This window comes from Pseudochaenichthys georgianus, chromosome 9, assembly GCF_902827115.2.
Source record: "Pseudochaenichthys georgianus chromosome 9, fPseGeo1.2, whole genome shotgun sequence".
NCBI lineage: Eukaryota > Metazoa > Chordata > Actinopteri > Perciformes > Channichthyidae > Pseudochaenichthys > Pseudochaenichthys georgianus.
Window position 1 is genome coordinate 7,412,662 of NC_047511.1, and position 24,654 is coordinate 7,437,315.

The following is a 24,654-nucleotide window of genomic DNA, read 5'->3' on the forward strand; positions in this document are numbered from 1 at the left end:
GCTCCATCAGGACCAATACCTCTCCCCTCCGCTACCGGCCTCATCAACATGGCCCGGCCCCCGCACTGACACTTCACCTCAGCCACATCATGGACGCTATGCATTACATTAGTGCACACAATGTTTCATGTCATTGTTGTTCAACATCAAGGCCCCGACAAGCCCTTGATTTAGCTTCTGCACTGGGTTTCACAACAAACAAAACCAAAAGCTGAAAAGGTGTGAGAGTTGCAAAAACGAAATGTTTTTATCTGTTGATTAATAACCTAAAATAATCTTGTTTGCAACTATATTAACTGTCTGTCAATGTAGAGCAGGGGTGTCAAACTCAAATACACAGTGGGCCAACATTAAAAAATGGGTACTAGTCGAGGGCCGGACTGGTTTCAATGTTTATTGCAAAACGTATTGAAATGAACTTACTGAACAAATTAAACCTGGAACTAACAAAGCTTTAAATTATTGCCTATTAAAACAACATGCAACATTAAATAATCAGTTGCTTTAATTTCTTATGGCTCTATCTGCAGCTTTTCCAGAGTCATTTCTTATGATTACATTTCTCCACAGGCCAACAACAGCTTCAACAAAACTATTCCCCTCAAAGAGAAAACCAAACATGGCCTGTTGTCGTGAGAAACAAAGTGCAGAAGGAAGCATCCATTGAACTCAGTGTGCTGCTCTGAGATGCTAGCTCAGATACTTGGCGTCTCATCAGGGTGAAAGGTCATCAATGTTTGGGGTCAGGCTCTGAGCCGAGGAGACCCTCAGGATGGAGTGAAGGTGTGCGTGCAATATACCGGCGGGCCAGATCTAATAGTAATTAGAAATGATCCTGTGGGCCGAAATTAAATCCACCAAGGGCCTGATTTGGCCCCCGGGCCTTGAGTTTGTCACATGTGATGTAAAGTGTATGCTTTAAATGGAGCACTGAACAAATGCCACAAAATAAGTACATTTTAAAAGCAACTTAAAAGTTCCACATTGCAAAGCTTTGATACATGTGTAGATCACAGTCATGTGTGAAACCCCAGCTTATTTCAGTGTTCAACCAGTCATGTAAATCAGTCTTGTTTGTCAGGTTCTTCTTTCTGCTACTGACGTAATGATTTGAAAACAAAAGCTTGAGAGCAAGAACTCGGGTGGACTTGGTTTTATTTAATTATCAAGCTGCAAGTAAATCCTGCAAATCAGGACCGACGACGTGAGTTCATCTCATTACAATGTGTCTGCTCTACTATGTTCTCTCTCTCTTGGTTGCAACCTTGCTGTTTTGTGCATCATCTCCCTAAATGATAGCTGGTTGGAGATCTTTAGAATCTTAGCGGATGTTTAGAAATAAATAATAAAATAATGAAAAATGAAACACATGAGAGGTATATCGAATTTGTAGTGTTTGAACCTTTGATGATGAACTTTCTTTGACGCCAAAACTGATCTAATAATGAAACTTGAGATCTTTGCTGCGGCCCATTTGATCTGTTTTATAACATCAATCATGCCAAAAAAGCTATTACATTTTTAATCAAGTTAAAAATGTGCCGTTGTAGTTTTTTTCAGTTGTTACCGTCTCATCTTTTTAAGGTCTTCTCCTTTTTCTCTTCTTATCTACTGCTATTTATTCGCTAACCCTTCCTCTTTTGGGTCAAGCAAATACCCCCAACTATGACATGATATAAACGTCTGTTGTTTAGTAAAAGGACGGCCTTCCCAAAGGCATGTTTCACAGCAAAGCAGAAAGGAAGAAATACGTCTGGCCCTAACTGTTGCGGGAAACACGCAAGGTGAAGGTGAAGCCTGTCGTGTAGCTGCTGATCACAGACACCAGCTGGTCCCTGCACTTGAATGTGTCTGTCCTTGTGTGCACACAAACTGTCTGCCACAAAAGAGTGGCCAATATGAAACATGAAGTATATTAAAACTGAACAATTCAAAGTTTAAAACTTGTACATTTGGATGTTCCATGTATCTGCACCTACAGCCGACTGCAGTGACCTCAAGTGAACATTACCAGCACGGTGTTACTGTACAGTCTTGAATTGACTCATTCTATTTACATGCATGGAGACTCCTGCATGTACTTGTTCACTTACAACATTCTCTGCAACATTTAGCTTATTTAAAAACATGTGTGACATGTATAGTTTGCTTCATCTGCATGACTTGCACATTGGTCTTGAAAGGTAATCTAGCACTTTGTTGTATTCTACGCTGTTTCTTCTTGCAGTATTTTATTCTTTTCTTAAATGAATAGTAAAGGAGCTCGGGACTTAAGATTTCCATTGCCATATCTACTCTGTAGCTACTGTGCATATGACAATAAAGCCTTTGACTCTGGAAAGCAGTGCTCCAGTTATTGTGTCCACACCCTGAACCTGCACAGACATGTCAGAATATTTCACTTCCTCAAGTGCCTCTCTTTCACTGCACTATTTTTTTTGTACTGCAATATAAAGTCATGTTTCTGATCCTCAGAATCTGTTCCCATTTCAAACTTCTACCTGGACCAGGACTTCAGGGTGTAACCTGAGTCTGCGGGGTGTGGGGTTGTCCTCACCAGGTTGGACCACGCCTCCTGTGCTTTAAACTGAAGCTTCTACTCATATTGTCCTTGTAAGGTCTTAACTTCAGCTGGAAGTCAACCAAAAGGCACTCCTCCAACAAAATGGGGGGGGGGGGGGGGGGGGTACTTTCAATAGACCTGCGGAACTTTTACCTGGAGGTTGCAGGTACCGGATACCTTTGCAAATTGACAGTGTCTGTTGGGTGTTCTATGTTTAAAATCTGAAGTCTACAATACCTTTAAACTCCATTAAAGTATAGAAGTACATAAGTGATGCATACAACATATATGTTGACTTTTGCGGTTCTGCTCTGACAAGACATAAAATAGGTGTTCTTGTAAATGAGTTTCTGACAGTCGGCTTTCCTTATATGGACTGAAGAGAAGTTCATCACTCTGGAGGCAACCAATAATATGCTAAATATAAAGTACGGTACAAAAAGGCATAAAAACACGAGTAGCTGTTTGGTTTATGATGCTGGAGACACCTTTCCACAGAGTTAGTTCGTCTTAGTGATGGACCCATTCTGTCTGTGTGGCAGATACTGAGGATTTGGAGATGGATCAGCGCATTTATAAATGTTTGCAAAGATGTGACGTTCTGTCTCACCTCTCCAATCAGAGGCAGAGTATGACGGTCATGCCTTCTCCATCCTCGGATCATAAACATCGTGCCGTGGAGTCAGGCAGAGGATTGTCCACATTCTCCGGCTGGTTCAGGCCTGTTTGAGGAGCCGCGGGAATGTGAGTCTGTCAAACCACACACTGTCTGTGAAACTGGTGAACATGCAACCACACAACAAAGACCAAAGGAGGTGTGAACACAGGAGACACTTCCTGCCTGCCTGCTTGGGAATCATCTGTTGGTTCAGAAAGAGCTTTTTAGAAATAAATCAATGAAACCTGAAACCTGATAATAATCCAACGCAGTCTTTGTCAGAGGAACAGTTTGTTGGCTGACAGAGATTATATTCAGGTTTCAATTCTCTACAGAAACTAGGCTGCGGGAAGAAGGGCCATTGTAAAATGGTTGGCGTAAGAGCAAAAGAGAGGGAAATGTTCTGTGTGAAGGATATTCCAAATCCAAATTATTTTCATTTATTATTTTGTTTGTTGAATGTTAGAAAATGACATTTAAAATGCGCAATTTGAAGGTACAGGGATCTCACAGGTGTTTTAATCATGATCTGAAGCTGTCTATATATGCAGATGATATTCTGGTAACCCTATCCAGCAAATACAGTCTCATATGGAAGCATAGAAACGCCCACACTCCCTATGGAGATCACAACAACCTATATAAAAAAGGGAAACCCCAAAATAGAACAATAGGGCCCCTTTAAATCGCTGTACAGACATTACTCACCTCAGACCAGCTCCTGTTGTTTGGAAAACGGAGTGGATGATTGAGTAATGATTAGAACAACCATGAGACCTGAGAAGGTGAATCTCATTTCTCTGTCCTCATGGTGCGATGCTGAAGTTGAGTAGAAATGCGTCTGATGTTCTGTGACTTGTGTTGTCCAAGACGATGGAAAGTGAACAGAACAAATATATTTATATTGATAACCACACTGTTAAAGGTGGGGTAGGTACGTTTCAGAAACCGGCTCGAGATACACTTTTTGTTATATTCCATGGAATGCTCTTAACATCCCGATAGCAATGAATATCTTAAGTGCTTTGACAACATATCCATAAAAAAATGTCATCTGTAGAAGCCGTAATACTGTAAAAAGTACAACGGATGGCCTACCTGCCTGTCAGCCTTCCATCGGGGCACAAACTTATCTCGTGCCCTCATTGGTCATGTGCGCGTTCGTGTGTGTTGGAGGAGGGCTCTGTAAGGAAGTGGCAGATTTTCTCCGGTTGTGTATTTTCAAATTCTAGCGATCTCGAGCCGGTTTTCCAAACTTACCTACCCCACCTTAACTGTTGCACATCCCTACTGAAAAAAAAAAATGCTAAGAAACTGTACAAGATCTTTGAAAGCTACAAGAATTAAAGCAATATCATCTGGATTTACAAGGAGGATCATTTGCTCTAGTGAAACAGTCTGTTTATGATTGTAACCCACCGAGGAAGGCTGCATGAGTGCCTCGGGGCATCGGAACCTCTCATTGCCGATAGTAATGACCTGTCCGTCAGGAAGCTCGTAGTCTTCTCCAGGGAGGAAGAGGAAGATGCGGTCTGCATCTCCTGCTCAAAGTCCAGAGCCACGTAGCACAACTTCTCCTTAATGTCACGCACAATCTCCCGCTCAGCTGGAGTTCGAGGGAAAAGGAATTTGTTATAAAACTAATAAACAATTGACAAATATTCAGAGTGAAGAGCCTTTGGAGGTTGTACCGGTGGTGAAGCTGTAGCCTCTCTCAGTGAGGATCTTCATCAGATAGTCAGTCAGATCTCTGCCAGCCAGATCCAGACGGAGGATGGCGTGAGGCAGAGCGTATCCCTCGTAGATGGGTACAGTGTGGCTGACACCGTCACCAGAGTCCATCACGATACCTGCAAGACAAGAACAAAATGTAAGGAAAAAACACTACTGATTTCAATTTGAAACGCAACACTGAAATTGGTTTGGCTGCAGTACTTTTAATGGCCGATAGATGTTGCTGTCATACATGTTTTAAGTTCTCACCTGTGGTACGACCGGAGGCGTACAGAGACAGGACGGCCTGGATGGCCACATACATGGCAGGGCAGTTGAACGTCTCAAACATGATCTGTACCAAAGAGAAAGAACCGGTGTCAGAGTGGAAGCCTCTAACAGCTGACCCAAAGGGCAGTACAACCTAAGAAACCTTTCAGAGATTAAACCAGATGTGACCAAAGCGTGCACACACCTGTGTCATCTTCTCCCTGTTGGCCTTGGGGTTGAGGAGCCTCGGTCAGCAGGACCGGGTGCTCCTCAGGTGCAACACGGAGCTCGTTGTAGAAAGTGTGATGCCAGATCTGAAGGACAGGAGAGCGGAGTAGTTCATTACAGTCAAAATAATTGATTCGTTTACTGAAGAAATTCCATTTAATATTACAATATCTTTCTACTTCACCAACAGTGACATCAAATCATAAGCAATACAAGCTCTTTTGGTCCCACATAATACTTGTGAAAGTCATGCGAAAGGATTGTCTGGTAGGCCTTTCCAGTGTTTCAATAGTGTAGGTCTGATGCGGCTAAACATCCAGACCGATACGTTGAAATGTGTACATGTCTGCATGATGTTCAGCAGACGCAAAGATTCAGTCATGCTGGTCAATTAAACCAGTTCAAGCTTTCCAGGAAATGTTTGATCATTTGAGGTTTAAAGTTCAGATGTTTGACGTGCATGTCACCCAGTCTAGTTTCGACAGTGCAGGAGAGTTTCCCACGACTACAGTAACAGAACCGTCTGGACCTCCCGTCACTCAACTGTGCAGGTGACACATTTTGATCTTGGTCCATGTGGGTGAACTCAGGCAAACATGATGGAAATGTCCTCACCTTCTCCATGTCATCCCAGTTGGTGACGATGCCGTGCTCGATGGGGTATTTTAGGGTCAGGATGCCCCCTTGCTCTGGGCCTCGTCTCCCACATAGCTGTCCTTCTGTCCCATTCCTACCATCACACCCTGCACACACACACACACACAAACATTTACAGTCAGAAGTTACTCTGCATTTAACTGCTGGTGGGATTTGAAGTCACAAGAAGCAGGGTTACAGTCATGCTGATGTTGGTACCTGATGTCTGGGGCGACCGACAATGGAGGGGAAGACGGCGCGGGGGGCATCGTCTCCGGCAAAACCAGCCTTGCACATACCGGAGCCATTGTCAACAACGAGGGCTGCAACGTCCTCTTCCATTTCTGAAAAAACAATAAGATATGACTTATTTTAGTCCCGTAAGTTTGTTTTATTTGTTATTTTTGTGTATTTAGTAAGTAGTCTTTGGTCAAACCACCTACAAACTTAAAAACATTAAATATAAGACTTGAGGACTTTTACAACTAAGAAAGTCTTAAGTTATGCAAGAAGAGTAAGGAATGCCCCTCTAACTCTTAAGCACTTGTTAATTTCTCTATGAGATTAAACAGAAACCAGTTTCAGCACATCTTTTGCATATCTTACTGGAATTACATTTAGTCAGGCGTGGCACTTCAAGTTCTCAAACTCAACCCATGTGACTTGTTAGTCCCATCCCTTAAGGGCAATTCAAACAAGTTCAGGCAGGATATAGACCTGCCTCCGTTTGTCTGAATTCCAGAGTCATTACGCAACATGCGTTTAATGTCTTCATAACTGTACTAATGACTTATGTGAAGAGTAAAAAACCCAAAGCCTCCAAGCTATTATGGTGCCACAAATTAAATCAAGTTTCAGGATCATTCTGGAAGGTCTGAAACAGGAAGTGAGAGCTGTAGAAGGGAGCAGCCCTTTCCTCAGCAGTATCACTCATTTACTGAAACACTCTTTACACATCTCAAACACAAATTAAAAAGGTCCCAGAAAATGTCCTTCCCTTATCTAATGGAAATAAAGTGACTTCACCAATTATTTCATTTGTATTTCAGTCTTCTGTTAACATTACTGATTTATTCATCCAAAATGTTACGTTTTGTACCCTTTGCACAAAGTGTCCCTTTTAACTGCAGATTAAAATGATGGTAAAAATATATAGAATTGTCCCTTTAAGAACTGAGCCATTTGCCTGATAGAGACATACTTGAATTAAACTGACCCGGAAGTAGTTCAATATTTGGGTAACAAAAAAACTCTTTACAGTATAGTTCAGGTATTATGAACATAGCTGGACCCCTTCGGTTAATTAAAAAACCCGGGTAAAAATCTGCTATTTACACTGTCTCAGAATGACTTCAATTGATATTTCAAACGCATTTCAAGGGTGTTTAAAAGTTTCATTGGTTAAACAAGCTGTCATCACCTGCCTGCTAGACACCTGAAGTGAGTCAGTGTTGATGAGTCTGATCAATAAGTCCGTTTCCTTCATTAAAACTCAGCGCGAGCAATTTAGTTTCGAGTCAATTCTATTTAAACTTGTCAGAAAAAGCAGCGCTGGTTCTTACCTGTGCAGGTGAGTCTCTGGTGTGTCTGTCGGAGAAGTAAAGAGGGTGTTTCTCTGCACTGCTGAGCTCGGTGAATGCGACATCAAGAGCCAAACCGCACAGGTTTTATTCACGCTCGTGGGGCTTGACGCATTGTCCATAAAAGGAGAGGTTATCCCAGCGGGCACTCTCATTGGTCCAGATGAGCAGGATGCCTCAGTTTCTCTCAGCTCGCGTTTTGATTGGCTGCAGCAGGCATCTGTCAGGAGGTGGATGCAAACCATACAAACTAGTTTCCAAAAAAACCGGAAGAGTGAGTAAAGATGTAGGAAGTGTAATAGCAACGTGGATGTGAAAACGATCCCTCAGAAACCAATCAATAAATGATTACTCCTTCATATATGTTCTGCTGTTGGAGGAGACAACTTGCAAAAGTGTTTAATGAAAAACTAAGACATTTAAAGAGGGTTCTTTATTTATATTTGTTTATTTTGCATTTCCTTTTTGGCAGAATGTCGGGTGCTGCACAAAGGTCTTCTGCTTTGCTTCGCTGAATAAGTCAAAACTGGCCTGGAAAACACAAAGATTGTTGGGATAACACTGTATGACAGGTTTTCGGGACAATATCAAAAACACAATTGGTTAAGATAATTGCAATTCATGGTATTATCCTCAAAATCATCAAAATAAGTTTCGAACTCAAGCTAGAAAATATAGAAAACATGTTATATTTATTGAAATATTCATTAGACTCCCAACATTATTCAAATCCGATAATCAGACAAAAAATTCAAATAAATCTTCTTGTTTACGTCGGTCCATGCACTCACTGGATAGATTTGAGTAAGAACAATATATTAGTGATTTATGTTCAGAATGCTATACTCATAATGCTAAAATAGGGTGGACTAGCTTTGGATTTAGCTTAAAAAACGTGCTTAATTGCGCAATTTTTAAATGGCATTACAACATACAACCACTTTATCTGAAATTAAAATAAGAAACTTATATATATTCCATTGTTTAGATATATTTGCAATGTGTGCATCATTTTTTGTGAAAAAAGAACATTCATAAATAAGGTCGCCTTGCATAAAAGAGGATACATGTTCGAAGTACAATTATAACAATGAATGAGTCTGTTTTCTTGCACTAAAACTCCTTTACTCCTGTGCACCAAGATAGCAAGCTAAACACTCTGTTTTGATTCAAGATCATTCATTATTACGAGAATGAATCTTGATCAACTTATTGTTCTTTATCCCCATCCACGATACAATCTCATACCTATCCCTTTTACAGTGGCACTTTTACCAAGGGGGGGTTTGAGGGGTTTGTGGTCAGTTTTGTAATGTAGCTTCATTCAACAATGAAGAGAAACCCTTAAGACTAAATATTAAAACCCAAGTAACTTTCATGTGTTGGTAGCAGAAAGCTAAGAGGAGATCAGCACTCTTCTTTATTTCCTTTTTGGTTAATGTGTTTTTTTCCTTGCATTTCAGGTTTATCTTTTGATAAAAGTTAAAGGTGACATCACTCTGTGTGACTCCCAAGTCACTGCTGTGGAGTCTTTCCGCTTCCTGGGCAGCATCATAGCCCAGGACCTCAAAGGGGAGCAGAACAACCAAAAAAGCCCAGCAGAGGATGTTCCAGGACCCTGAGGCGGGCAGGGGAGATAGTGGCCGACCCCTCCCACCCTGGACACAAACTGTTCACCCCCCTCCCCTCTGGCAGGAGGCTGCGCTCCATCAGGACCAATACCTCTCCCCTCCGCTACCGGCCTCATCAACATGGCCCGGCCCCCGCACTGACACTTCACCTCAGCCACATCATGGACGCTATGCATTACATTAGTGCACACAATGTTTCATGTCATTGTTGTTCAACATCAAGGCCCCGACAAGCCCTTGATTTAGCTTCTGCACTGGGTTTCACAACAAACAAAACCAAAAGCTGAAAAGGTGTGAGAGTTGCAAAAACGAAATGTTTTTATCTGTTGATTAATAACCTAAAATAATCTTGTTTGCAACTATATTAACTGTCTGTCAATGTAGAGCAGGGGTGTCAAACTCAAATACACAGTGGGCCAACATTAAAAAATGGGTACTAGTCGAGGGCCGGACTGGTTCAATGTTTATTGCAAAACGTATTGAAATGAACTTACTGAACAAATTAAACCTGGAACTAACAAAGCTTAAATTATTGCCTATTAAAACAACATGCAACATTAAATAATCAGTTGCTTTAATTTCTTATGGCTCTATCTGCAGCTTTTCCAGAGTCATTTCTTATGATTACATTTCTCCACAGGCCAACAACAGCTTCAACAAAACTATTCCCCTCAAAGAGAAAACCAAACATGGCCTGTTGTCGTGAGAAAACAAAGTGCAGAAGGAAGCATCCATTGAACTCAGTGTGCTGCTCTGAGATGCTAGCTCAGATACTTGGCGTCTCATCAGGGTGAAAGGTCATCAATGTTTGGGGTCAGGCTCTGAGCCGAGGAGACCCTCAGGATGGAGTGAAGGTGTGCGTGCAATATACCGGCGGGCCAGATCTAATAGTAATTAGAAATGATCCTGTGGGCCGAAATTAAATCCACCAAGGGCCTGATTTGGCCCCCGGGCCTTGAGTTTGTCACATGTGATGTAAAGTGTATGCTTTAAATGGAGCACTGAACAAATGCCACAAAATAAGTACATTTTAAAAGCAACTTAAAAGTTCCACATTGCAAAGCTTTGATACATGTGTAGATCACAGTCATGTGTGAAACCCCAGCTTATTTCAGTGTTCAACCAGTCATGTAAATCAGTCTTGTTTGTCAGGTTCTTCTTTCTGCTACTGACGTAATGATTTGAAAACAAAAGCTTGAGAGCAAGAACTCGGGTGGACTTGGTTTTATTTAATTATCAAGCTGCAAGTAAATCCTGCAAATCAGGACCACCGACGTGAGTTCATCTCATTACAATGTGTCTGCTCTACTATGTTCTCTCTCTCTTGGTTGCAACCTTGCTGTTTTGTGCATCATCTCCCTAAATGATAGCTGGTTGGAGATCTTTAGAATCTTAGCGGATGTTTAGAAATAAATAATAAAATAATGAAAAATGAAACACATGAGAGGTATATCGAATTTGTAGTGTTTGAACCTTTGATGATGAACTTTCTTTTGACGCCAAAACTGATCTAATAATGAAACTTGAGATCTTTGCTGCGGCCCATTTGATCTGTTTTATAACATCAATCATGCCAAAAAAGCTATTACATTTTTAATCAAGTTAAAAATGTGCCGTGTAGTTTTTTTCAGTTTGTTACCGTCTCATCTTTTTTAAGGTCTTCTCCTTTTTCTCTTCTTATCTACTGCTATTTATTCGCTAACCCTTCCTCTTTTTGGGTCAAGCAAATACCCCCAACTATGACATGATATAAACGTCTGTTGTTTAGTAAAAGGACGGCCTTCCCAAAGGCATGTTTCACAGCAAAGCAGAAAGGAAGAAATACGTCTGGCCCTAACTGTTGCGGGAAACACGCAAGGTGAAGGTGAAGCCTGTCGTGTAGCTGCTGATCACAGACACCAGCTGGTCCCTGCACTTGAATGTGTCTGTCCTTGTGTGCACACAAACTGTCTGCCACAAAAGAGTGGCCAATATGAAACATGAAGTATATTAAAACTGAACAATTCAAAGTTTAAAACTTGTACATTTGGATGTTCCATGTATCTGCACCTACAGCCGACTGCAGTGACCTCAAGTGAACATTACCAGCACGGTGTTACTGTACAGTCTTGAATTGACTCATTCTATTTACATGCATGGAGACTCCTGCATGTACTTGTTCACTTACAACATTCTCTGCAACATTTAGCTTATTTAAAAACATGTGTTGACATGTATAGTTTGCTTCATCTGCATGACTTGCACATTGGTCTTGAAAGGTAATCTAGCACTTTGTTGTATTCTACGCTGTTTCTTCTTGCAGTATTTTATTCTTTTCTTAAATGAATAGTAAAGGAGCTCGGGACTTAAGATTTCCATTGCCATATCTACTCTGTAGCTACTGTGCATATGACAATAAAGCCTTTGACTCTGGAAAGCAGTGCTCCAGTTATTGTGTCCACACCCTGAACCTGCACAGACATGTCAGAATATTTCACTTCCTCAAGTGCCTCTCTTTCACTGCACTATTTTTTTTGTACTGCAATATAAAGTCATGTTTCTGATCCTCAGAATCTGTTCCCATTTCAAACTTCTACCTGGACCAGGACTTCAGGGTGTAACCTGAGTCTGCGGGGTGTGGGGTTGTCCTCACCAGGTTGGACCACGCCTCCTGTGCTTTAAACTGAAGCTTCTACTCATATTGTCCTTGTAAGGTCTTAACTTCAGCTGGAAGTCAACCAAAAGGCACTCCTCCAACAAAATGGGGGGGGGGGGGGGGGGGGGGGGGGGGGGGGGGGTACTTTCAATAGACCTGCGGAACTTTTACCTGGAGGTTGCAGGTACCGGATACCTTTGCAAATTGACAGTGTCTGTTGGGTGTTCTATGTTTAAAATCTGAAGTCTACAATACCTTTAAACTCCATTAAGTATAGAAGTACATAAGTGATGCATACAACATATATGTTGACTTTTGCGGTTCTGCTCTGACAAGACATAAAATAGGTGTTCTTGTAAATGAGTTTCTGACAGTCGGCTTTCCTTATATGGACTGAAGAGAAGTTCATCACTCTGGAGGCAACCAATAATATGCTAAATATAAAGTACGGTACAAAAAGGCATAAAAAACACGAGTAGCTGTTTGGTTTATGATGCTGGAGACACCTTTCCACAGAGTTAGTTCGTCTTAGTGATGGACCCATTCTGTCTGTGTGGCAGATACTGAGGATTTGGAGATGGATCAGCGCATTTATAAATGTTTGCAAAGATGTGACGTTCTGTCTCACCTCTCCAATCAGAGGCAGAGTATGACGGTCATGCCTTCTCCATCCTCGGATCATAAACATCGTGCCGTGGAGTCAGGCAGAGGATTGTCCACATTCTCCGGCTGGTTCAGGCCTGTTTGAGGAGCCGCGGGAATGTGAGTCTGTCAAACCACACACTGTCTGTGAAACTGGTGAACATGCAACCACACAACAAAGACCAAAGGAGGTGTGAACACAGGAGACACTTCCTGCCTGCCTGCTTGGGAATCATCTGTTGGTTCAGAAAGAGCTTTTTAGAAATAAATCAATGAAACCTGAAACCTGATAATAATCCAACGCAGTCTTTGTCAGAGGAACAGTTCTGTTGGCTGACAGAGATTATATTCAGGTTTCAATTCTCTACAGAAACTAGGCTGCGGGAAGAAGGGCCATTGTAAAATGGTTGGCGTAAGAGCAAAAGAGAGGGAAATGTTCTGTGTGAAGGATATTCCAAATCCAAATTATTTTCATTTATTATTTTGTTTGTTGAATGTTAGAAAATGACATTTAAAATGCGCAATTTGAAGGTACAGGGATCTCACAGGTGTTTTAATCATGATCTGAAGCTGTCTATATATGCAGATGATATTCTGGTAACCCTATCCAGCAAATACAGTCTCATATGGAAGCATAGAAACGCCCACACTCCCTATGGAGATCACAACAACCTATATAAAAAAGGGAAACCCCAAAATAGAACAATAGGGCCCCTTTAAATCGCTGTACAGACATTACTCACCTCAGACCAGCTCCTGTTGTTTGGAAAACGGAGTGGATGATTGAGTAATGATTAGAACAACCATGAGACCTGAGAAGGTGAATCTCATTTCTCTGTCCTCATGGTGCGATGCTGAAGTTGAGTAGAAATGCGTCTGATGTTCTGTGACTTGTGTTGTCCAAGACGATGGAAAGTGAACAGAACAAATATATATTATATTGATAACCACACTGTTAAAGGTGGGGTAGGTACGTTTCAGAAACCGGCTCGAGATACACTTTTTGTTATATTCCATGGAATGCTCTTAACATCCCGATAGCAATGAATATCTTAAGTGCTTTGACAACATATCCATAAAAAAATGTCATCTGTAGAAGCCGTAATACTGTAAAAAGTACAACGGATGGCCTACCTGCCTGTCAGCCTTCCATCGGGGCACAAACTTATCTCGTGCCCTCATTGGTCATGTGCGCGTTCGTGTGTGTTGGAGGAGGGGCTCTGTAAGGAAGTGGCAGATTTTCTCCGGTTGTGTATTTTCAAATTCTAGCGATCTCGAGCCGGTTTCTCAAACTTACCTACCCCACCTTTAACTGTTGCACATCCCCACTTAAAATGTTTTGATTAAAGTTAATACTACTTGTTAAACTCTTCTCGTTTCAAGACAGCAACATGTGTCTATTGTTTCTTTCATACATACAAATTCCTTTTTGTCTTAACTTTTGTAGTCCTTGAATTTCTTTTATTTCCTCGTATTAAGTTATTGTTCTGCACCAAAGTCATTCCTTTATGGGAACAACTGTGCAATAAATAAGACTTTGATTCTGATATGTTTCTTTAATCAGTATCAGACTAGTAAAACATTATATGTTCATTACATTATGGAGCATGATAAAATATTCCACTAACCGTCATCACTGTTAAGTTATTGTTTTATCAGTCAATGCTATATTCAGTTGTGGAAGAAGTAATTTGATTTGTATGTCAGTAAAAGTAGTGATATCACAGTTAAGGTCCAGCAATCAAAACTTTACTCAATTAAATTAGGAAGAGTATAGTATTATAATATTCTTAACAATGTGAAAGTATACAGAATAACCCATTTCAGAATAATATATATTATATAACATCATTTTAATTATTAATGCATTGATATGTTAACAGTTTATAGTTTCTAAAACTAGAAAACTGCTTTAATAAAAAACTAAACATTGCAATTAAACAATATTCACCCAAACATGTATTTTAAAACACCTATATGTATGCAATGAAGTAACATGGAATACGAATACTATATGTATTGAACCAAAGACGAACGTAACAAATGAAGATACACAAACAAATGATATGAATGATAATGACAGGAACAGGAATCATATGTAATGCTAATTCTCACTGCAGGGACAAAATAAAACTTTAAGAACAAGCTGCTCACAGACCTGGATCACTCCACCTGTGCTGAGCTGCCCTTTATGCTTCCCTGCTCCCCGACACCACCCAGTGTCAACACGAATATTACAACAGATAAACAAAGGATACATACAGATATGATGACTGTAACACTTACAACAGCAGGATTCATTTACTTAATGAAAGCACACCGTGTTAAAAAGATTCACCTAGAACAACTGATTTGTAAACTATTTAATTTATTTTTATTTGAGCATTAGGTCGATAAAACCGAGAGATTATCTGCAACTTAGAGTTGGTTAAACTCTTGACAAGTAAAGAGTTCTGTAGCTATTTGGGGAACATTTGCGATGTGTAAAAATGAATCTTTCTGGATTTCGAAACACCAATCACATTATGGAAACAAAACTATGTTATTCAAAATATTTACCAGAAACCTGATGTTAAATTAAAGGTGGAGTATGTACGTTTGAGAAACCGGCTCGAGATACACTTTCTGTTATATTCCATGGAATGCTCTTAACGTCCCGATAGCAATGAATATCTGAAGTGCTTTGACAAAAAATACATAACAAATGTAATCCGTGGAAGCCGTAGTTCTGTAGAAAGCACGACCAATCATCTGAGCCGGCCCGGCTAATGTAACTGGATGGCCTACCTGCCTGTCAGCCTTCCATCTGTGCACAAACTTATCTCGTGCCCAGCAGAAGCTAACAACATTCCCCGTTGGTACCGGTGCACCCCCTCTCTCTATCTATCTCTCTCTCTCTATCTCTCTCTCTCTCTCTCTCTCTCTCTCTCTCTCTCTCTCTCTCTCTGGCTGTGAGCTGCGGGCGCCTGATAATCCAACATCCCCCACTTTCATCACTTACAGTGCTCATCGTACGGGGCAAATGGAAAATGTAACCGGGGTGAAAAGGGTGTTATCTTTACTTAATTATGAATGTTGTTACATCAAGGCTGAAAATTAATTTTTTTTGTATTATATTTGTATTTAATCTTGTGGAAGTGCAGATCCCCTGTCCCACGGCCCTGCCGTTTTCTACGTAACTCTCTATTGTTTCATCATTCATATCATCTCCTCTGGTGAAAATAATGAGGATGAAATCTCCAGATTTCTTGCCAAAACATTTCTTGATCAGTTCCACTGAGTCTTTTTCCTCTTGTGTAATTCGGCCGATCTGCAGCACATGTGTGTGTAAGAACACATGAGGTCCAGGAGACAACATGCTGATGCATTTCACAAGCTCGTATTGAACATCATCATTGGATAGTGTTGTGTCAAACCAACCGGCGGAGTCTAGCACAGCGACAGGTCGTCCATCAATCTCTCCTGTTGCTTTTTTGCATAACTTTTGTCACTGAATTTGTGCTGGCAGATGTAAAATGTTTTTTTGCCCAAAATGGTGTTTCCAGTTGCACTCTTCCCACTGCCTGTCTTCCCAATCAGCACCATCCTGACACACTCTCTGTTCTGACTTTCATCAACTTTCATCTCACTTTTCTTTTTAACATCCTGCAGTTCAGCTTTAAGTCTTTTGTTAGTGTTATCTAACTCTACAACATTCGTCATCTGAGCCTTGGTGAACATCTTCATTGTGAAGCACCTGGATCCTCCGACTCTGGTCTCTCCCACAGCATCCAACAGCTCTGGGATCTGCTGCTGGTCCTTGATGTTGAGAACAAACAACCCAGTCTCACAAAAAAATGTGTAATAACTACGTTGGTCCACAACTTGGGACGTAGTATTTCTACAAAAACGCCTCTGAAATTGTAAGATCCCTACGTCATTTGATGCGAGAAATATGAGTTGTTATTTCATATTATGTGTGCAGTGGATGTACATGATCTTTAGTTTGCTAGTTATTACGAAGATTACTTCAGGAAATTGTGTCCAGTCAACGTTTTCATTGTTGCTAGGGAAGCTGGTATCGATATTATTTCTGTTATGTTGTGTAACTGTTTAATGGTGTTATCTTTATTGCTACCCCCTTCCCCGTCAATGTATAGTGTTGGTCCACAGCGCAAACGTATTAGTTTAACAAAATTCGCATTTAAAATTGTGGCATAGATACGTTATTTTCCCCTGTGCAATTCCAGTCTCACATCTCACATCACATCGTCATAAACAAATACCGGAAACAGACCGAAAACATTTAAAAATTTAAATAATACTTTATTCCGAGTGTGCTTGCTTTTCTCTTTGAAAGTCATCACATAACGGCATTGTAATACACGGTTCGGCTGCATTAAATATTACATATCTGCCGTAGTTCTCTCAGTTGGTAGATAGGCTGTATTTACACCATAAAGGTGCACAGCTGATATAAAGGGACACCTAGTGGTTAAAGCATATTATTGAATTTCATTATTTGTATTGTTAGATATTAATAGGATCCCTATAAAGTATATTCATTACTCGTTATTCTCTACTAATAGTTAATTAAAGACTATCAATATGTGTGTAGACCTCCAGCAATGTTAACTATGTTGAAGCACTTATTTTAACTGATATTATACATATGTATTATACTCTTATAAGATGTATGTAGATAGTATAAGAAATGTGCAGAATATGACAGTTTAATGGTGGAGGTACACACATATTGAAAGATGTCTTGTAATGCACTGTTGAGGAACCTGCGACCCAAGTTTTTCATCTCCGGCCTTGTCAGGTATTGAATATTCAATAAATAAAGAACACAGAATTATTAAATATAAAACACAGAATTTGTGTGATTATACTAAATGATTTACAAATAAACACCACTGCATATTTACAACTATACACATTCTGATGTAACGCAAATGTTTCCAACTTGGGATCAATAAAGTATATATTTTCTTAAGATGATCGATGGCTACTGCCATATTTGCAAAATGTGCCTCTGAACCTTGACAAGTGCATGTTTCAGGCTTATCAATTAATGTAATGTTATTAATGAACAACAGGAGGGGTCACAGACATAAGACCAGCTGTTAAATAAAGCTCTTCTGACCTTAGCTGGCATGTGGGTATATATATTAATGCTGCCCATTATGGGCACAAGCAATTTTCACCCATTTATTAATTATATGTTTTAAATGTGAGTGTTGCCTATCCCCTAAACCTCCAGGGATGTACACAGTTTAATACTGGCAACTTCTTATTATGGGAAATACGAAAACGTCTTTTAAAACTACAATTCCCAGTAGAGACGTGCCATAGAGAACATGTTGCGAAACACAATAGCCAGCATGTGTAGTTCTGGGGACGGGGTGGGGACGACGTGGTGGACCCGTTCAAATCCAGTTTTTGGATAGTCTGCCGTGGTTCCATCCCATTTCAAGTGCTGTTCGACACTCTGCGTAACCCTCGGAGCACACTCAAACATCCAATCACAGAGCTTGAGGACTATCACGGGGTTTGTCAAGCGAAGCGGAGAGAATACTTACTTCCGGGTGTAATATTCTCTAAAACAAATGAGCTGCTCCGACCCTCGGTCCTGACAGACTCCAACTTGTGTTTATTAATCAAACAAATAAATAAACACAAGGATAATTATGTGTTATTGTTGAGTAAATGGAGAATTGCACAGCGGAAAATAACGTATCTATGCCACAATTTTAGATGCGGATTTTGTTAAACTAATACGTTTGCGCTGTGGACCAACACTATAAATTGACGGGGAAGGGGGTAGCAATAAAGATAACACCATTAAACAGTTACACAACATAACAGAAATAATATCGATACCAGCTTCCCTAGCAACAATGAAAACGTGTCCCTAGCATGCTAGGGACACTGCAACCACCTTGGTAACAATGAAAACGTTGAATGGACACAATTTCCTGAAGTAATCTTCATAATAACTAGCAAACTAAAGATCATGTACATCCACTGCACACATAATCTGAAATAACAACTCATATTTCTCGCATCAAATGACATCAACATTTTAATGGCCAAACTAACCACCGAGAATAAAACAAAGGTCGGCCATGTTTTTCAGGGAGAAATTTGAAGATCACGTGACAGACGGCAGCCATTGGAATGCATGGTGAAAAAAAACGTAGGGATCTTACAATTTCAGAGGCCTTTTTTTCTAGAAATACTATGTCCCAAGTTGTGGACCAACCTTTTTTTTGTGAGACTGGGTTGGAACATCATGTCTTCCTCCACCGCTCTGACAGAGCTTCTGGATGTCCTTGTTCTCCTTTAGAAAGTTAACAACAGCTGGAGCTGTAGGATCTGACTCCACAGTGAACAGAATCAAGGTGAAGTCGTTGACTCAAGAGCTGAATGTGTTTTGGATGGTCTCTAACTCTCCCTTGTCTTTATCAGTGATGGGACCCACAGGTAGGACCAGGATGAAGGCATGGACCAGTGGCGGTTCTAGACCAATTTGACTGGGGGGGCCACTGGGGGGCCAGTTATTTTCTGAGGGGGGCACAATAAATGCAGGTCGAAAAAGAGAACTAGACAGTATGAAGTAATTGCGCAAAAACAATGCAATACAGTTATTGGTATTTGTTTCAGTACACTTATTTATTTCAGATAGATCTTATAGTTATTACTGTTAGCTTTAGCTTAAGTTATAGTACAATTGTTGCACTAACACCATATCATATTTATATAAAAATAAAGGCAATGAACAGTTACATCTCTACTTTACATAAGGGTGTCTGCATCCCAGGCTGTAGTTTCCTTCCCAAAATCTCACATTACAGCAACAAAATCCTGCGGTTTTTGGCAAACCGATCAACAAGTTTACACAACAAGAGTACCAGAAAATATACATTTTTAAATCCACAGAAAATGATTTAATGTAATAGTCTACACATCTTAAATGTTGACTTTAAATGAAATAAAATACATGGATATAGATAGAAAACATAGATTTCAGATGTATTATTTCCCATAAGCACAGACACGTAGGCTATTTAACAAACATGAAGACTGAATACAGAATGCACACCTGTTCTGCACGCGCACTAATCAGTTTAGTCTATTCCGTCACATTTCTAATAAACAATAAACAGTGATATCTGGAAAACACACAGATTTACATACAAAAATATAGGCAATGAACAGTTACATCTCTACTTTACATAAGGATGTCTGCATCCCGGGCTGTAGTTTCCTTCCCAAAATGTCACATTACAGCAACAACATCCTGCGGTCTTTGTGATTTTTGGCAAACCGATCAACAAATAAGTCAAGATTCAAAGCCTTTGACCTCCTTGACTCAATACTAAGCAAACCCAGATTGCTCACCTCTCATCAGTTATGGTGGATCTGAGAAAAGTTTTGACCAGCTTCAATGAGGAAAAACTACGCTCACAGGAAGCGGAACTGACTGGGATTGCGACAGCTATTTTGCAGAGTCTGAAGAGCTCAAAAAACACTTCTTTATAAGGCTCAATGAACTGAACAAGCTCCACTGTAATATCAGGTCTCTGCATCCCAGTCTTTATTTTCCTATCTAACATTCTGCTGAACTGATGTAGCTCATGCCCCAAGTCCTCAATATTTGCATCATACAACTGAGCAAATTAAAACAGAGTTGTCTCCTTCAGAAATACATCACTTTTGGGGTTAAGAGCTTGGATGCTATTCATCATGTCACAGTTTGTGTTTGAAAACCGTCTATTAAGCTCACTGAGCATCTGATCAATGACAGGGTAGACAAAGGCTGTACGAAACCCGTGTTTATCTTGTTCTGTCTCTCTCTGTCCAACAGTAGTCAGTACGAAGCTTTCAGCAAGTTTAGAGCTCAGTCGTTTTTAACGTTTTGCTGCTGTATTGCAGTATCACATTGCTCAGAGATGTTCAACACTTCATCCCACAAGTTATCAAAAAATGACTCCTGCCTGAAGTCATTCAATTATATCCAACTAAATCCACAGCCTTTGAAAGGTCAAGGGATGAAGACTGTAACATGTCAGAGAGAAATGTTGTTTCTGCAAACACTTTACGGAGTGTTACAAGATGCACGATGAATTCTAGATCCAACTGTGCCAGCAGACCACGTGCCTCAATAGATCTCTCACCATTGCGTTCTTGGGCTATGTCTTGCAGTACTCGCTTGAGGGCCGGTAATCTATCCATAATGTTACGGAGAGATATAAATCTGCATGCCCATCTAGTGTCACTCAATCGCTGGAGTTCTCTTGGGGCACCTTCGTACATCTCTCTTTGGATATCTAGCCATTTGGGGTGAACATACAACCCAGATGTGAAGACCTATAGCTTTTCTAGTAAGGAGAAGAACTGCTCTGCTTCTGGGACAGCTTTGACTGTATCTACTAAAACTAGATTTAGACAGTGAGCATTGCAATGAACATAAAAAGCATATTTAACTTGCTCTCTGATTCTAACCTGGACCCCTGAGTGCTTACCGCTCATGACAGCAGCACCATCATATGCTTGGCCTACAAGGTTGTTTTTGTATTCCAAACCGTTACTTTCCATGTGAATAATTTTTTCAGTAAGCCCTGCTGCATCTAGCCTCTCTGCTGACTCAAAATGGAGAAAACTCTCCAGGAGTGGAGTGCACCAGCTGGGCGTAAAAAAGTAGGGCTTAACTCTAACGTCGGGCTTAGCTACGTCCGACATAGTGATTCGAATTTACACCGAGTGCACCAAGCCTAACTAGTCTCGGGCGTAGCTCCGCCTGGTCTTAAGATGCGCGTCCACGTGAATACACGCGAAACAGTAATTGTTGCCAAGCAACGCCATTTTACCATTTTACAGACTCAGAGGACCGCAGAGAAGAGGGAATTCCCACACCCACAGCGATAACTCAAGGGGAATCCCAAATGGCCACACCCCGAAAGAGAATGAGGGATTTGTCAGAGCTACAGCGGGAACTGACGGAGAAAGAAATCGTTTGTGTGGAGGTGGAGACCGTCAAATTGAGAGCGGAACACAAAACAATTCTGAATCTGAGCGCAATAAGCACCTGCAAGGTTGGGGAGAGCGCAGCGTTTCGATCTGATCCGTGCTGGAGTTGAGGGGAGATCTCCTCGATTAAATCAAAAAGGGCTTGTCTGCCGAAACCTCTCTATCAGTTCACTGTCTGAATAGATGTCCAGTGGGTTTGTTCGATCACGGACGACTCTTTCTCTTCTTAATGCCCTTTCATTGTTAAACATGTAAACAAGACGCCCTGCCATCGTTAATATCCTTCTTGCCTGTTTTACGTTACTATGGATACTAGTCTGTCTTTCCGATTTACGCCTGCTCCATACTAGGCGTAAAAGTTACACCCGGGCGCAACGCATACAGGGCTTAATTCTAAGTGGTGCACTAGTCATAACTTTAGTTTGGTCTTAACCTTCGGTTCTACGTCGGACGTAGAGTTACGCCCAGCTTATGCCCAGCTGGTGCACTCCACTCCTGGATAGCACCATTGACCTGACTACAAGAGAAATCTGTTCTTCTTTTTTTTTTTAACATCTTTTGTTTCATCTGCCATGATGCTAAAGACTTCACTGTTTTTCACTTCCTCTGTTATTTCAGATCGAACCATGTCTGCAAGACAACCCAGAACTTCATTCTGAATGGTTTTGCTTGTGTACTTTGCATTATGAATGGAAGTTAACCTTTTTTTAACAGCTTTGTCATGGTTAGCAATTGTCTGTAGAATGGTCATGAAGTTCCTTTTATTATCTGAGCCTGCAGACCCATTGTGTCCTCTTTGAGCAATGTTTTGTGTCACAGTAAGTAGCAGCACTTCGGCTATGGTTTTTATATATTCCCGATTTTCTTGAACCAGTTTCTTATGTTCTTTGTTAAGTACATTTGCCAATGTTGCATTAGATGTCACAGCTCTCTGGTAGTCTTTCCATGCCATCATTGCATGCGTGTACTGCTCAGATTTGGCATGGATGGCAAATCCCTCCTCTTTGTATGTTGCCTTCTTCCAGTTTTTGAAACCTGAAGGTGAATCAAATACAGTGTCTGTGCTATTCGGAGGGCTAAAATGTCTGCAGGCGTAACATTAGGCGCGTTCACACCGCAGTACTTTTCCCACTTTAGTTCCGATATAGTTCCGAAATGTTGCGTTCACACCAAAAAGAGACGAAACTAAAATTAGTTCATGAGAACCTTTTCACCCCCTTTTCCGTCCCTGCTAGAGAGCAGGGACTTTCGTGGGAGAAAAAGGTTCCTATGTCTGATTGGCTGGGCGGATTGCAAACCACGCCCCGTAAAACTCCCAAAAAGTGTTGTGAAGCCGCCATTTTATTATCCTCGCATTAGCATTATTAGCATTAGCATTAGCCCAGCGCAGAAACGCAGAGGGACTAACTTATGGCAACACAAAATAAAACATGGGAGCGGTGGAGATGAGGAGGTGTCGGCGTTCTGGCGATTTACTCGGAAGTTGGGGACTGGCGGCCGGGGACTTTGGGCGGCAGTATACGCCGTGAAGTGGTTTGCGGCCTGCCAGTAAACCCAAAGCAGAAGAAGAAGAAGTGACGTCAGCGGCTTCATTTGCTTAATCCTCCCCCATGGACTTATTCCGGTGTGAACACGATCTGTACTTGGTTCATGAGAACTAAAGAGTTCTCATGAACTAAGTTCTCATGAACCTTTGTGGGAAAAGTACTGCGGTGTGAATGCGCCTAATGAGCAGAGTCTGACATTTTGGAGTACTCAAGCCAGGGGTGAATCTTGTACCAGTCAGCCTTGAAACTCCTTCTCCGGTCGCCCATCCAGGTCCTTGGAAATAATTTAGGGTGTGGTTGCATTGGTGGCTCCTCTTTGCACTTGCTGATATCTGTGGAGAAAGATAACGCAAATAAATAGGTTTATTATTATTATTATTATAATTGAAACAGATAATTATAAATTATATATGCACATTTACCAGAGCAATGAACAACCACAAATTAGATATCTATATTAATAGATTTATGACACGAAGCTGCTTTCTCCCTGTTATATTTGGTTAAGCCAGACAACAGGCTTTGGGATAAGATAAGGGCTTGCCTGGACTCAAACCATCTCGGCTGCCAACAATAAATATAATAATATTAATAAATAAATATAAATAAGCTATGAAGAAACAGAAAAATAATTGTAATAAAGAAAGAAGTTAAATTAAATGGGAAATGGATGAATTAATCAGAAAAGGAAGAGATGTGTGTGTATATGTACATATATATATGTATCTATTTATTTATTACACCTTTTTTTTGTTTTATAATAAAAAAGAGAAACAAAATAAGTATATCTATATTATGAAGCAAATCATGTATCAATACAACGCCATATGCATACATAAAATGTAACTGACACTGTAATCCCCCTACCCCCCACCCTTCATGTTATTGTCCTGTCCTATTTGTGATGTGTGTGAGCCATGTCCTTGTCCGTATGTTTTTGTCTTTGAAAATGTTAAATAAAATATAAATGTAAAAAAAAAGGATGTATGACATGAGGGAAAATTAATTAGTCTCACACACACTCCGACAAACCATTTGAACTGTAACTAAGATTAAAGCAGGCACATTTGTCTTTCAAAATCACAAACCTGATGTTCCAGTACTTGTGGATCTATCCTCTGTCTCACTCTCGATTTCATCCTCAGCCTCACTCTGTGACTCCCCATCTTTCTCTCCCTGCTCTGAACCTTCAATTTCCAGATCAGTCTCTCCTGAAAAGTCCTCCGGCTCTGTCTCTGTGGCAATCTGCACTTCCTGCTGTGTGTTACTGTCTGCCTCATCATATTTTTTTTGGGGGGCGAAAAAGGACATATTGTCCTTTTTTCGCTTCATTTTGAAACTATAGAGCAAACACAAAGGAGGCGGACAACACTTCAGCAACGCAGTATATAAATGTATAACCGCTAGATACATTTCACAACTATATAGCTAGGGTGACCAGGTCTCCCTTTTAAAATAGAACAAAATGGCGGGATAAACTTTTGGTGGTGTAAAATGGAGCCTGTGACAAAGAAAATGCAGCTACAACAAAGCAGG

At 40.6% G+C, this 24,654-nt stretch overlaps 2 pseudogenes; both read right to left on the reverse strand.

Annotated features, from left to right (window-relative positions):
• Positions 1 to 1,759: 1,759 nt before the first annotated feature.
• Positions 1,760 to 7,770, reverse strand: LOC117452182 (actin, cytoplasmic 1-like; annotated as a pseudogene).
• Positions 7,771 to 11,112: 3,342 nt separating this feature from the next.
• On the reverse strand, positions 11,113 to 24,429 carry LOC117452183 (uncharacterized; annotated as a pseudogene).
• Between the last annotated feature and the right edge of the window lie 225 nt (positions 24,430 to 24,654).